Here is a 16,971-nt window from a genome sequence, read left to right on the forward strand (position 1 = left end):
TGTGTGTGTTTGTGTGCGTGGTTTTGTGTATGTTTTGTGTGCTTTTGTGTATGTGTGTGTGTTTCTGTGTGTTTGTGTGTTTGTGTGCGTGTTTGTGTTTTTGTGCGATTGTGTGTTTGTGTGCGTGTTTGCATGTGTGGTGGTTGTATGTATGTTTGTATGTGTGTTTGTATGTGTGTTTGTATGTGTGTTCGCACGTCTGCATTTGCTCATCTCTACATGACCTTCTGTAATGGCCGTTTTATATTTTGGATCTCGATTTCCCGCGGTCTTTGGAGTCTAACATGTTCATTACTTATCGAAAGCATTTAGACAAGAAAAAAAAAACATCCCAGACAGAAGACGGCGATATTTTTTCTCTTCTAATGGATCCATGTCAATCTCACAATTTGCTTCCATTCAAAAATGATCCGAGGTCCGCGTTATGAACAGCTACGTTAACCGTATACGCCTACCACCCAAAAACACCCAACTTCTAAAATCGTACGACAAAAAAGTGGATACCGTTGTCAGCTGACAGTGTACTGTGGAAGTCTTGCCGGATCTATGCCAATACGGTCGAACCCCGGGATACGGTGGCACTATGATACGTTTTTTTTTTCAGGTTACAATGTGGAATGCGATGTTTTCCGGTCCCCTAGTTACGTTATTGGCTCCATTGGTTTTATACTTGTGTATTATATACTGTACTAAATTTTGTTACTAATTTTTAATGCCGTATCCAGGGGTTCTGCTGTAATTCTATTAACTAGCGGGACCTGTGGAAATTCCACAGAGGGCTCATTCATATGTAATATATTCATGTCGGCATTATTGGTGTTATTATTACTTTCTTCATTTTCCATATCCCTTTGAGCTCTATGGCCAGTTATGTGTATTTTCTCTGATTCTCTGCCTTGATCTTCACTCCGTGGTTTGCTGGGACGGCAAAATCTACAATCTGGCAGGACTTTTCTATCTTAACTATTATCACATCTCGTCTTCTTGCTTGGACGTCTTTGTCTGTTCATATTTTTATGATTATTATCATCTATATTTAGTATTCGTTATTTATTTTTGTGTTACTTACATCCGAGTCGTTTAATTGTTATGGACTTCCATTTCTTGAAATAAATGATTGCAACAAGAATTCTTCATAAGTTTTGGTTTCGATTTCATTATAGCTGATGGTACTTAAGTCATCTATTTTTTTATCATTATTTTATCAAGGATTCTTCGTAAGTTTTGGTTTCGGTTTTGATTGAAACTGATGCACCCGATACATATATATATATATATATATATATATATATATATATATATATATATATATATATATATATATATATGCGTGTGTGTGTGCGTGTGGATCTGTATCTAAATCGCAACTTTATAATATATAAAAATCGATAGAACATTAACTCTATAATAATATATATGAAATTTGCAAGAATTAAAATATCATATTTAAGCGTACTTTACGACCGGGCTACGCTTAGATAAATTTTTCAATTTTACTAAAAGACCTACAATAATATCAGAGCGTCTCTATTTACGTCGACCATCTAAAGAATGCCAACATCAATATATTTCATATGAATAAGTCTAAGCACCGCCAAAACTGGGGGGGGGGGGGCAGGTAAGTACTTTTTGACGGACCGTCTTTTTAAAAATCTACCAAAAATCAGGTAATTATCCGATCAATACGAAATTTTCAGCGATTATTAAGAGAAGAATGAACTTTATAACAATGTACTTATTTTTCATAAACGATATTTATATATATATTTTTTTTTGCTTACAAACCCCCCTTGTTTTGAGGGGGTACAAATATGCTTAAAATAATCATCTGAAACTGAACACAACATATTGTGTTGTTGTAAGGGACAGAATTATAGATTTTAAAAAAATTGTTTGCATAAATTATCTTGACGTCTGAATATCAGAACTTCGATTGTGTTTAATTATCCCGCTTTTGAGTTTTGAAGTGTGAAATTCGCTTTTGAGTTTTGAAGTGTGAATATGTTAAGTAAAATAATTAAGTTAAGTTAAGCAAAACAAATTTTTTTTTTAATATTTATACGAAAAAAGCCATTTTAAAATCTTTGATAAATAAATTAACAAGTTTTTTAGCGAGCCGAATAATGCATGACCATTATTAAACAGGGCATGCTTTGAAGAATCGATACAAAAAAAAATCGATAAATATTGTGCCCTTTGTGTTAAAAGTAGCATCATTTTTTCGATCCCGTTTGAAAACGTTTGCCGCCTTTCGACTACGGTGGACCAAACGCGCTGAAATAAATTATTTTATTCTGCTTTAAATTGACCCCCCCCCCATTTTGGGGAGCCTGGCCTCCACACACATACACATTAAAAACCAAACTCATACAAATGGTCACCCATCTGGTACTGGCCAGCCTCAGCGTTAATAATACATTGAAATTTTCGTCACTGAAAAATAAGTTTTTTTGGCCTGTTTGGTCTTCCATAGTTTGCTTTTTATCAAATACAAACGTAAACATTGTCGATATAGACTCTAGATGGACGCGAAGTAACTGGTTTCCTATATGAATAAGTGGAATTATTTGAAATCCAGGTACTTATATTATAATATTTTTGCATATTCTCATAGAAAATTATCCTTAATCTTAGTTAGACAACAAATAAATGAATTAATTATTCCAAAAACCTTTTTTTTTAAATATTTATGTACGTTTTTTGTGCAAGACAAACAAATTTCAATTGTTAACTTTTGGGGAAAATTTAACATTTAAAATTTAATTAAAAATAGTAGAAAAAGTTTTACATTATTCTGTTTTCTATATGATTAAATTCAGGGTTTTATCTTTCTGGAAAAAAAAGTTACTCAGAAATAATGGATTTTAATAAATGTAATTCCGTTTTAAAAAACAACAACAACTTGATTTTTCGGCCATTTTTGGCGGTGCCTAAGTGAGTTCCTTGTGGAATTTCCACAAATCCCGTTAGTTGTAATTATAAAGAGTTATTATCGTAAATATTTATATATATATACACATATATATATATATATATATATATATATATATATATGTGTGTGTGTGTGTGTGTGTGTGTGTTTATATACATATAGAGGTGTTGGTGTATATATATATATATATATATATATATATATAGTGGTGTATATATATATATATATATGTGTGTGTGTGTGTATAAATATATATTTAGTCGTGTATATATATACCGCTATATATATATACATATATATATATATATATAGAGAGAGAGAGAAGAGAGAAACCACTACATATATATATATAGACCACTATATATATATATATATATATATATATATATATATATGATTAGTTTTTTTTTGAAAAAGAAATCCAGCAGAGTGCTCAATTAAAAGGAAAATCCGAAAATAAAAGCGTATGTATAGTTTGTGTACAGAAAGTTGTTAGATGAGACAAGTCATTGGTACCGTCGGTTTCAAGGCCGATAATTAGGACCGTTTAATATATTCCTATCAAGCTCTCTTCAGCCAATACTCATCTGAATATATTCGATATATATATATATACATATATATATATATTTTATAAATATATTCGATATATATATATATATATATATATATATATATATATTTCTCTCTCGACTCATCAAGAAGTTACTTTCCAATTTTGTTTTATAGAAACCGAAAGCCTGTTGCATTGATAAAGGGTTTCTAATGATAACGACCGGCCCATGCCATTGTTTGCGAATCACTCGAGCCAAAAGCAGGAGGCCAAAAACGAATACACTGGCGTCTTGTTTGGAAAGATGTTATCCGCAGCGACCACCATAATTGCTGAGCATGTTTATTCGTCTTTTGGAACGGGGGACCGAAATCGATTAAGAGTTGATCGTAATTTATGGTTTCACGACAGACGGTAATCGTCCCACTTGCGGCCATGGCTCCCTCCCCTCATCCTCCAAGATGAGCCGCAGCTTATACTGCCTACCAGTAGGTAGCTGCTGTTTCAGACTGAAAGCGGAAATTATTGCTGTGGTTTCTAGTTACGGGGCAGTAGTTGGATAATTCTTCTTTTTTTTTTTTTTTTTGAGATGAGGAAATAATGCAGAGAGTCTTCAATCTGAAAATGGTTTTCTTGTAGTGCATTTGACAAGAGGTTGACGTGTTAGGTTCGCGGACCATGGATAATTGATGAGGCCTTTTTTTTGCATAGATCGTTGCAGGTTAAATAAGGACGATGAGATAATAAAAACCTCCTCTCACCAGCATTCGAACAGCGTAACAGTTAGGCGCATCAACTGTCGCTTAGGCGATCAAACTTCAAGCCTGCCTTGAGGTAGTTACTAAGTATATCCGCACTGATGAGCTAAATTACAGCGAAACGGTACTCTATGTGACTATAAATGTTTCCTATCTAGGGTTGAGCATATTGGAAAGCGATAAATAATCTGCTACCAGCATACCAAGCGATGCCCTTTGTGTAAACAAATGGGGCTTAGGCGTTTGGGCAATGTTTGAACATTGTTAACTCACATACCTATCTTAGCAGAAGCCGATAGTGTAACGTTTACGGGCGCCAATTGTTGCCTAGGTGGTCTAGTTTCAAGCCTGGCATAAGCTAGTTGCTAAGTCTAGCCGCACTGATGAGCTGTGATACGGCGAAACAGTACTGTATGTGGATGACTATATATATGTGTGTGTGTTTGTGTGTATTATATATATATATATATATATATATATATATATATATATATATATATATATATATGTACTACCAGGCCGCTCGGCGTTCCTCGCTCGTAAAATATGCTTAAACATGATATTTTGATTCATGCAGATTTTGTATTTATTATTATAGAGCAAATAGTCTATTTATTATTATATTGTACATGTATAGTAATAATTCCACAAGATTGCAAAAAAAAAAAAACAAAGTACTGCGGTATCATCAGCTTGAATCGAAACCAAAACATTTAACGTCTCAGCCATAGTCGTTATTCAGCGCCTCAACTTTTTTCGTTACCGCCTGAGGTATCGCTAGAGGGATAAAAGGCTACAAATTAAGCGACTTTAAACTAAAAATATATATCTACGCATGCTCAGAAGTTACTACAATTTACTTCTGCCAAGGTCAACTGATTTGCTCTCAATTTTAAACATTTATCGGCTATTTGTGCCAACTATAAACTAAATTAGAAGTGTTCCCGGGGTCTAAATACAGTATTCATAAAGTTTACAGTTTGTAGACAAAATATTCAGAGACGAGTTTGGTAGAGACGATTCGCACAAGGTTACTATCATATAAATTTATATATATATATATATATATATATATATATATATATATATATATATATATTGTGTACAGAAAGTTGTTAGTTGAGACAGATCATTGGTACCGTCGGTTTCAAGCCCGATACTAAGGCCCGTTTAAGTTATCCTTATCAAGCTCTCTTCAGCCAATATTCGTCGAATATTGGCTGAAGAGATCTTGATAAGGATACCTTAAACGGGCCTTATTATCGGGCTTGAAACCGACGTTACCAATGATCTGTCTCAACTAACAACTTTCTGTACACAAAATATAAATACGCTCTTACAATTTTGATTTTCCTTTTAATTGAGCACTCTGCTGGAATTCTTTTTCCAAAAAAAACTAATCATATATATATATATATATATATATATATATATATATATATATAGAGAGAGAGAGAGAGAGAGAGAGAGAGAGAGAGACTTATATGTTATATACTGAGTTCGCGTAATTCGGTAAATTTTCATATACCAATAGGTTTTAAGCCAAAACTGGTTGACTTAAGGATTAAGCTACAAAATTATCACATTTCATAATTGAGCATTAATATACTGTGTGTGCAAAATCAAGACTTCAAGATAAGGCAACAAAAAGTATATTTCATTTTACGTTACAATTGTTTCAAATATTTAAATGGACATTTAAATATTTAAATGGGCTTTTCCGTAACCACAACCAAGGTAAATGTTTCTCGCATGCTTTTCCCGTTTGGGATTCTCCCCCCCCCCGCCTTTTTTTCTTTCTATTCAAAAAAAATGCTGCATTGCCTTAAGTGTGTTTATTCATAAAGTCTTAAGTATATATATATATATATATATATATATATATATATATATATATATATATATATATATATCCCCAAACAGTGTTTCATGGTAAACAACTGATGATTCTTGAAATACGATTCGGTAATCGAAACATGTGTAACTAAGCAGATAAAACGACAATAAGAAATATATATTGCTCTGCAATAGTATTGAGCACTCTCTTAAGGTTTTTACTAATTATAATTTTTGGTACACACACACACACACACACACACACACACACACATATATATATATATATATATATATATATATATATATATATATATGTGTGTGTGTGTGTGTGTGTGTGTGTGCCAAAAATGATAATTAGTAAAAACCTTAAGAGAGTGCACAATACTATTGCAGAGCAATATATATTTTTTATTGCCGTTTTATCTGCTTAGTTACACATGTTAACGATTCGATAACTTCATCAGACTTTACAAAAAAAAAAAACTTTACTTTTTTTCTGTAAAGTCTGATGAAGTTATCGGTAATATATATATATATATATATATATATATATATATATATATATATATATATATATATATATATATTTAAACATGTCAGTGTGCTAGAAAGTTTTCATCCTAAATTATACGTAATTATGCATAATATCGACTGTATTCAATAATTAAGCGTAATAACTAAATGAAACCAGTCATGTGATAGCAAGCTATAACAAAATGTATAATTAATTTATGAACGCACGGATCTGGAGAAGTGGTGTAGTAAGGAACTCCGGGTGGAGAGCGGGGTGGATATCAAAACAGCAGTAGGTATCCAAGGTGAAGAGAGGTGTTAAAAGACAAAAAAGGTAATAGTATGCAGGCAGGCTCGAACCTGTAACGCAGAGGAGGAAAAGAAGGTGGAAGAAAACATAACGTCTTAGCTGATGCCTCTATAACGAAACCGGAACGCGTTTGAATAAAAGGTTGTAAATCCAACGGAAACGAGGACTGCGAAAATGTCGACGCGAAAACCGCCCCCTCCTTGTAACAAACGGCCCATTTGAGGGTGAAGGAATGAAGGTTTTTGGCCAATTTTTCGATATTTGTCGTTCGAGACATCAAGCTTTAAAACGATACCGATTTTATCACGGTTCGACGTGTCTGTGGAAAGTTGCCTAAAGACAGTGAGTCAGGTACGATAACTACTAGGCCATTTTGTCACGATTTTTAAAAGTGTTTCCAAATCTACTTATTCTTAACATAAGGAAGCTGTCATATGAACGATCCGCGCATGTGAACTCGTGAAACATTTGCCAAGCATATAAAAGTCCGATGACCTCCCCTGCAGTACGAATTTTTAGCAACACGTCTAAATCTATATATATCTATAAAAGTGAAAATGTGTGTGTGTGTGTGTGTGTTTCTGTGTACATTTTTTACCAAATAACTCTGTCAATTTTCAGTTCTCAGTCTACAGACTCGAGATTTGACATAATGATTATTGAGATTTTGAAAAATCTTTTTAATTAGTTTTCGGCCAGAAATGCGGCTGTTAAGGGGTCAAAGTTCAACGAGTTGACCTTTGTAAACTCTAACAAACTACCCAACCAATTTTGGGTCTAAACACTTGAAATTTTAAATGAAGGCTACTTTAACATGGATGAAAAATTAATTTGGCTTGAGCCCCCAAAAATATATGTTAAGGGGTCATAATTAGGGTCAAATTAAAAACACATTGACCTCTGCGGTCGCTACCTACGGTCTCTACCTACTCAGCAAATATTTGGTCTAAACATTTGAAATTTTACATAAAGGATATTCAGAGAAACGGCAAGCTTTTCAATCGGTTTGGGTCGAAAGTTTGAGCTGCCAAGGGGTCAAAGTTCAAAAGATTTTACCTTTGCGGTCTCTAGCAAACTACTCAGCCAATTTTGGGTCTAAACATTTAAAATTTATGCATAACGGGAATTCAGACATGCGGAAAGTACTTTAATCATTTTAAGGGCGAAAATTGTGCTGCCAAAAGATCAAAGTTGAAAGAGTTGACCTTTGCAGATTCTACCAAATTTATCCGCCAATTTTGAGTCTAAACGCTTGAAATTTTAGATGTAGGTAACTTGGACATGGGTAAAACTTTTTTATTTTGATATGAGATCAAAATAATAAATGTTAAGGGGTCAAAATTGGGGTCAAAGTTTAAAAAATTTACTTCTGTGGTCTCTACGAAATTATGCAGAGAATTTTTAGTCCAAATATTTGAAATCTTACATAAAGTATATTCACGCGTAGGGCAAGGTATGAACAGTACATAGGGCCTGAGCAAAGCCGGGCTGAACTGGTAGTATCCTATATACCATATTCCAAGTTTGCACATTAAACATTCGTTGAGTATATAGGTTTAGAGTGGTCCTCACACACAGATACACACATTCTCACTTGTATAGATACACACACACACACACACACACACACATATATATATATGTGTGTGTGTGTGTGTGTGTGTGTGTGTGTGTGTGTGTGTTTGTGTGATGAAAATAATGGAAATAGTATTCCGACAAAATAGAGAAATAAAAAGGAACAAACCGTATTACGTTTTCATCAACGTTTCGTCTTTATTTCGAGACTTCCTCTGGATGAATGAGATAAAGAAACAAAAAACACCAGTACAAAATATTTGAAAATGTTTCACGTGCAAAGTGTGACGCTGTTCTATTTTAGAAAAAAACAGAAAAAGACGTTGGAAATTCAAAAAAGAGGGGGGGGGGCTTGCGCTGTTAAAGAGAGGGAAATTTTAGTTACGTCATATAGTCGTTAATGTAATTTTAAAAGATATGAACGCAGTTAATATTCTTACTGGAAAGAAATATATCTGTTGAAATTCAAATATAGGTTTGTAACAGAAATGAAATGAGTGTTTTTTTTTGTTTTTTTATAATGTAATTTATTCATTGAGATTATATGTATTAATTATTACAGGGGGTGTTTGACTGGTGTGAGAAGGTTAACCTGTGTCTACAGTTAAATTAAGTTTACTTATTAATGGCGCTATGCTATAGAAACCTGCACGTTGTTTAATTGTGTTTGAATTTGCGATAAGCGCAGATTCAAGAAGTCTCCGGCGATATTTATTTGAAATAAATTTAACTACTTTTTTCATGTTTAAAGTCAAAGGTGTGATTATGCTGCAATGAATGAGAGAATAATGCACTTAGAGAATTGCTATTTTTTATATCTCTTTTATGTTCACTGAGCCTTTTTTCTAATTTACGCTGGGTTTCTCCAACATATTTATGATGGCAATTTTGGTAAGGAATAGTGTATATACCTCCATTGGAAACTGGTTTGTTTTGGAGATGTTTCGTAGTTTTTAAGATTTGTCTTATGGTATATATATATATATACATACATATATATATATATATATATATATATATATATATATATGTATATATATATTACTAATTTAGATAGTATTCATATATATATATATATATATATATATATCAGTAAATAGCAGACAAGTCCTTCTAGAGAGTTTAATAGATCAGTACTAGAGTTATAAGTATTTGAGCTCCTCCAAAAAAAAGGAGGGTGTACCTGTAAATTCACCCTTTTCTGTTCCTCCATTTGTCTGTTCATTTGTTCAAACTTTCCTCAATAACTACGTCTTTGAATTTTTAAAAACTTTGCACAAACATTAAACATGATATGCGTAAAAAGGTAACAGAAAACGGGAAAACTCCGGTTGCCCCTCCCCCTAGGATTAAAATGGCTAAAATTGACTCTTTTGTGCTTATTAAAAAAAAATTTGGATTTTCATAAAACTTTCTGAAAGGTTGTAACTAGCTGATTTCTATATAATTTTGTTTGTCTATACTTCGCGATAAGTCTTGGTTGTGCCCCAGGGGCTTTTTTAGGGCTAATAAAAACGCTAAATCTTTGGAATTATTTTACCATATTATTCTAAAATTGTCTGTGTATGTCTATTTAACAGTTTTGCATGGTGGTGAACTCAAATTCAAATATGGTAAGGTCTTGGGGACTTTTTGGGCTTAATGGGGGGGGGCAAATGATGGATTGAAGCATTTCTTTGTTTGTATGGTGCAGAACTGAAATGTACATATGTTAAGGCCTAAAACTGTACCGTTTGTTCATTTTCTCTAGGATATGACGTCACGTGGGGACTGCTGGGGCTAAATGGAGGAGGGGGCACAATTGCTGAACTTAATCATTTTGTTATGCCTCGGTCACTGTGCAATCGCAGGGGACCATGCATGCTTCACTTGTTTTTGTTTGTTTGTTTTTTTACCGCTTCTACGAGATTTTAATTTTGTAATTGTTCATTTCATAATGTTGAGTTGTATTTGAAAAGAAATATGTGTATAATTTTTCGTCCAATGGCCGGTATTTAAATCTATAGTAATTTTAAATTACTGTTTTAAACTTGGCAAAAATGCCACAAAAACGTATGGAATGCTTCATACTGCTTTTGGACGATCTTGCGTGCATTGAGCACTTTGCACGAGGTAAACAAAGACGTTGCATGTGCTGAATCGCAAATCAATGGCAGTGTTGTTTTTGCGCCATACCTTTGTTGGTTCTGGGCCAAACCTTCCCCGACTTCGTATGCAACCGCTGATTCTTGCTGTTCTCTGTGTTGGGCTGAAACCTGCAATCCAGCAGATTAACAAATAACCGCGACAAACGATATGGCAATTCTGGTATACGATCTTCGTTTGTTCTATGCAAAAAGTTCAGTTTGATTGGCGACTAGAAAGCAGACGCACAGATATAAACACGTATAATAAATTGTATTAAACAAGAATATAACGTGCGTTTGTTGGTGAATAGAGATAAACGAACGGATGTGAGGAAGACTGGGTGTCGGAGAGAACTTGCTTTAGGCGCCTGTCACTAATTCCGTTTCTGACGGACAATGAGCACGGACGAATTACAGGTGACGTGTGAAATGAACACCGTCTTCGATTTCACGTCTCCTTCAGCCGCTTCAGTCGGCTTTAAATTACTGAGCGTAATATTCGGAAATACCGTTGCTACTATTTTGCGACATCGAAAAGAAAGATTAATCCTACAAAGGCCAGACAAAATGGCCGACAGACTTTTTTTTTACAAGGTGGCCACCACTTATCAAGGCCCAAAAGCCACTCAGGGATAAGGGTTATTGCATGTACAGTACGTTAGTGTGGAGATTTAATAAAAGTCTCTACTTAAGGGGGCGGTTCATCAGGAATTTGTTTACGTTGGACTTGAACACATCCAGGTTGTAGTCAGGTGGGAAGCAGGCAGACTGAACAGAGTTCCACAGGGGGGTTTACTTTTAAGAAAGAAGCTTTGTTCATGGAGTCTACGTTTTGGTTTAGGCATAGATAAAGAGTGGGGGAAATCTTTGACAGTGGATTCAGCTGGACGGGTGTTTTTCGTAAAAGATTGGCAAGGGGGGACCAGAGATTGGATCTCAGAGGAGCACTTGCCATGGAAATAATGATAAAACGTAGCTGGAAATCTTGTGAAGTAGGCCTTTATGCCATACCTTGTCGAAGGCCTTTGATATGTCAAGAGCAATTGCCCTAGAAAGGAAGCCTTTGTCAAAAGATTCACTAATCCTATGAGATATAACCGTTAGCACATCTGCGGTAGATCATGCAGAACGGAAACCATATTGCGTGTCACTAAGAAAGTTATTTTTGCTGAGGTTGTTGACTATTTCTCTATTTAATATGGATTCCAGCAACTTACTCATGACACACAGGAGATTTATTGGTCTGTACTGAAAGGGAGATGACTTATCACCTGAATTCTTAAATACAGGGCAAACTGATGAGGTCTTCCAGGGAGTCGGAAAGCACTTCTCCTTAAGGCAACGCTTAAACAGTTTCGTAAGTATGAGAGCAAGTTCTGGTTGAAGCTTTTTTAACACTATAATTGGGATGCCGTCAGGGCCAGTTGCTTTACTGGACTCAGGGTTCTTGATTAGCTGGGCGACCTCATGCATAGATATTTGTATATTAACTAGCGTGTTCTGTGTTATAGGAGGAAATACGGGGAATTGATGGCTATCGTCGCATAGAGAAGAATTAGCTGCAAAGTTCTTAGCAAATAGTTTGGCCTTGTCTGATGCTGACGAGATGACCTCATGTCCATTGATGGTGGTTGGGATAGAATGCACGCTTCTGTTCAGGATCCTATTTGTTATTTGCCAAAACTGATGGGAACCAAGCCGCTGATCAGCTACTTTGGATTTAACGGACTGAGCATATAGTTCTCTTGCATTTTTTTTATTACTCTTTACAGTGGATGCTGGCGTTCATGAAAGCAGCTTTAGTCTCAGTACATCTATTACGTTGGTAGCTATGGAAAAACTGATTTCTGTGCGCGATGGCAGCAGCACATTCTGTTAGGTTTTTGTTGGAATTTTTTAGATAGTATGAATCGGTCTATGTCTACAATTAATCATTCAGTCAGGTCTGATACTATAGAGGGCAAATCCTTTTTAAACATGGAATACATAGATAGATCAGATAGGAATGTACGGAATCTATCCCACTCAGTCATGGAGTATCGGTATACAGTACGGTAGAGGAACACGTCTGGGGACTTATTACGTTTCATTTTTATCTTAACTGATACGACGGAGTGGTCGGAGGATCCTAGAGGAGAAAGAACTGAACATGAACAAAGTTCAGGGGAAGTGAAGAGAAAAAGGTCTAGAAGGCTTGCATACTGACCTGTAGTATCGGGCACACGGGTGGGCTCGCGAACAATCTGAGTGAGGTCATAGGCAATGGCAAAATCATGACAGAACCTCCCCTCATCGTCTGTCTTATTTGAGTGGGTCAGCCATTCCACGTTATGGACGTTGAAGTCACCACAGATGTAAATGTTAGCCGAGGGATGTGCAGACAGGATGTGGTCTATTTTCTCAGATATACTCTTAAAGATAGTAACTCCGCTGTTATCGGGCCGATAGAGGGCAAATATAAATGCAGTGGTGTAAGCAAGTGCAACCTGGAAGCACATATAAGGTAAATTAGGATCTTCTTTAGAGCTATCCCTGTCACACGGGAAGCCCTTTTTAATGTAGGCACATATTCCAAGCCCATGGCGGTCTTGGGGGTCAGATTTAGATGTTAAGTTAGAGTATCCGTTAATTATGAACTCATCCAGGGAAGTGGTCGGCCCTATTCCAGTTTTGCTTAGAAATAATATTCCGGTTTCGTCTCCTGTAATTGGGTTTCAACCTCTGGAAGGTTAGAACGTAGACCCCTGATGTTGGAGAAGGAGACAGGGTAGTAGGCGTCTACGTTGGAAGATGGGGTTCTAGGTATATATATATATATATATATATATATATATATATATATATATATATATATATATATATATATAGCATAATCGCGTTGACACACCGGTTCTCGACAGGTCACCGAAGATAAGTAATGTTGAGCTTGGTTTGTACAAGATGGGTAAACATGTGGAAATTCTAGTCGCTGTATGTGCTCTCCGCTTATCTCAGCATTTGTTTTCAGTCGTCCTGAACATAAACTTCACTTGCCACTGGTGTTGAACACTGGACTCAGGAGAGGTGTGGTTAAAGATTGTGCACCTCCTGCAACAAAGAGTTCACGCGCAGGCACCCCCTACGGTTGATATCTATATTCTGTCAAAGAATGAAGGAGGCCCCCTCTGTCTCTGTCTTTGTCTCTCTCTCTCTCTCTCTCTCTCTCTCTCTATATATATATATATATATATATATATATATATATATATATATATATATATATATATATATATAGATAGATAGATAGATATATATATATATATCACCTTGGAAGAAACTGTCTCTGTCTCTGTCTGTCTGTCTGTCCGTCTGTCTGTCTGTCTGTCTGTCTGTCTCTCTCTCTCTCTCTCTCTCTCTCTCTCTATATATATATATATATATATATATATATATATATATATATATATATATATATATATATATATATATATATATATATATATATATATATATATATATATATATATATATATATCACCTAAGTATTCATTATCCTACAATAAAAGTTTTATACCCGGAATCCGAATGACATTTTGAGTCTCTTTCAAATTATTCGATGTAAAAATTGCCCCTGGGGAATCTGCAGCTGAAAGTTCCATTTCAGGAAGAATTCCCTCGTTTATTGTGTTGGGCGAAATCTTTCCCCGTTTTCGACTCAGTTACAGACGTTAGGGACCGCCGAGAACTCCAATTCTCTAGGCATATTACCAGGTATCACCTGCGAGCTCTGTTATATCAAAAATGCAATCAGAACGAGACAGATTTGCGTGTCATCCTCTTAGACTGATATAGCTCTATTCTGAACAAACAGTTGCTCTGTACATTTTTCTTTCTCTCTCTCTCTCTCCCTTTTCTCTCTCTTTCTCTCTCTCTCTCTCTCTCTCTCTCTCTCTTTATATATGCATTTCTATATAGAGACAGTGTAACCCGATTATAGGAAACGTCTTCAAAACAGATAAAATCTTAATACAAGTATTAAATTAATAGTGTGCACGCTTTACACGTTTAAAATTTGGCCTTGTTTTAGGTTTGACAGATTGGCTGTTTTAAGACCAAATTTGGCATTTTTTACGCTCTTTCTTTAAAAAAAAAATATGGCGACCCAAAACATAGTTCATGAAATAACGTAAAAAGGCCAATCTGCCAAACCATAGAAAGGCCAAATTTTAAAAGCAATGTAGCGGCCTCGAATAATAAATATAAATGATAAAAAAATATTAAAAACGAATTTTTTTTCCTGTTTTTATTTCAGCCTTTGGGTCAAACAATGTGCTTTATATAAAAATAAATAGTTTTTATATTTTTTTGTCTGGCAAAAAAATTACGCCGCTAAACTACACATTTACCAAAATAAAGAAAACGCCCTCCACATTTAAAAGCTTTCTTTTGCAACACATATTTTATAGTAATACTAGCATGGGGGCCCGGCGTTGCCCGAGTGTTTGGAGGTGTATGTTGAGCTAAAAAAGGTCAATTTTTTAAACTTTGATCCCCTATTATGACCCCTTAACATTTATTGTTTGGGCTCAAATCAAGTTATTAGATCCATGTCCAATGAACCTATATCTAAAATTTAAAGTGTTCAGACCCAAACTTGTCGGAGTAGTTTGCTAGAGTTATCAAAGGTCAAATCGTTAAACTTTTACCCCTTAACCGTCAACTTTCTGGCCGAAAACCGATCACATCGATTTTCCCAAATCCCAATACACTGTATATCAAATTTCGAGTCTGTAGACTAAAAATTGACAGAGTTATTGCGTAGGAAAATGTACACAGAAACACACACAGACACACAGACACGTTCACTTTTATATATATATATATATATATATATATATATATATATATATATATATATATATATACTAGCATTTCAGCCCGGCGTTTCCCGGGTGTTTTGAGGTGTATAATGATTTTTCACTTCCCCTTCCTATCTATTCCCTTACTTATACTATTACTATACCTATACTAATTTTCCCCGAAACATTAGCATTTTCAGTGTAGCGAGTATGTAATACTTGTCTATATAAATAGAAATAATATATTAGGCTCTTTTTTATTGAGCACTCTTAATAACCTCGTTTTAATTCATGGGTTTCATCTTCTGAATACATTTAACCTGATATATATCTATCTATATATATATATATACATATAAATATATATATATGTGTGTGTGTGTGTGTGTGTGTGTGTGTGTGTGTGTGTTTGTTTAAGTTAGCTTTCAATGAGAATCATTTAACTCCGAAATGCCAATTGTTTCTATTATTTTTTTGGTTTTGATCTCATAATAATATACTAAATTTATATGTACCTTTTAGTCCTTATCTTTAATTTAATATATACATGTGTGTATGTGTGTGTGTTAAACTTTCTTGCAATGATCAATATATATATATATATATATATATATATGTTACATGATAAGGGCTGTCCCCTGTTCATGTAAGTATAAAAATAGAGAGATTAGTTAAAATGGAAATAAGAGAAAGCAGAAATCGAACCCTGGACATAAGTTTTAAAGAACAATAGGTTTAAATGGAATGTCCAGTAAATTGTTAATTCGGATGAAATAAATAATAAATAAACTATTCAATTGTTAAAAGAATTTGGATAATAAAATATGGTTAAATAAATTAGATATGTAGGTTAAATTCCTTTGTGGAAATAACACAAGAAAAATAGGTTATTGGGAAATCAATGTCGAAAACGTGCAAAGTCGCGCATGTTGAAACACGTGAATTTTGCTCACGTGGCCGGGATGCATGGATTTCTCAATATAGTAGGTGGGAGTTAGTTGGTCGTGGAGACAGTCAGAGACAGTCAGAGAGACAGTCAGGAGAGACAGTCAGGGGAGACAGAGACAGGCGGACGTCTGAAGCGAGACGTCACTTCAGAAACTAAGATGTGAAACTTTGAGTTCTTAATGAGGAAATCCCGACCGGTCGTATTAAATAAATTCACCATGTGTTTTGGATAAAGCTCATCTTTGTGTTGTGATTTCTACAAAAAGGTAAATTGTATCGTTATTATATGTCTGTGTTATAAAATGCCATTACAACAACATCTCTCTCTCTAAGATACAACATCATATGTAATAAGACAAGAACTCTCACTAAGACTCATATCATTACTGATAAGAACTCACATAACATACGCGCACAAGTGGTATAGTCTAATACTAATAATAATAACTATATAACATATATATATATATATATATATACATATATATGTGTGGGGGGTATGTGTGTGTGTCTCTCTGTTACACTTTCTTGTGTGTGTGTGTGTGTTAAACTTTCTTGCCATGGTCAATATATATATGT

This window comes from Euprymna scolopes, chromosome 41, assembly GCF_053919585.1.
Source record: "Euprymna scolopes isolate OS-2025 chromosome 41, ASM5391958v1, whole genome shotgun sequence".
In the NCBI taxonomy this organism is placed as follows: Eukaryota; Metazoa; Mollusca; class Cephalopoda; order Sepiida; family Sepiolidae; genus Euprymna; species Euprymna scolopes.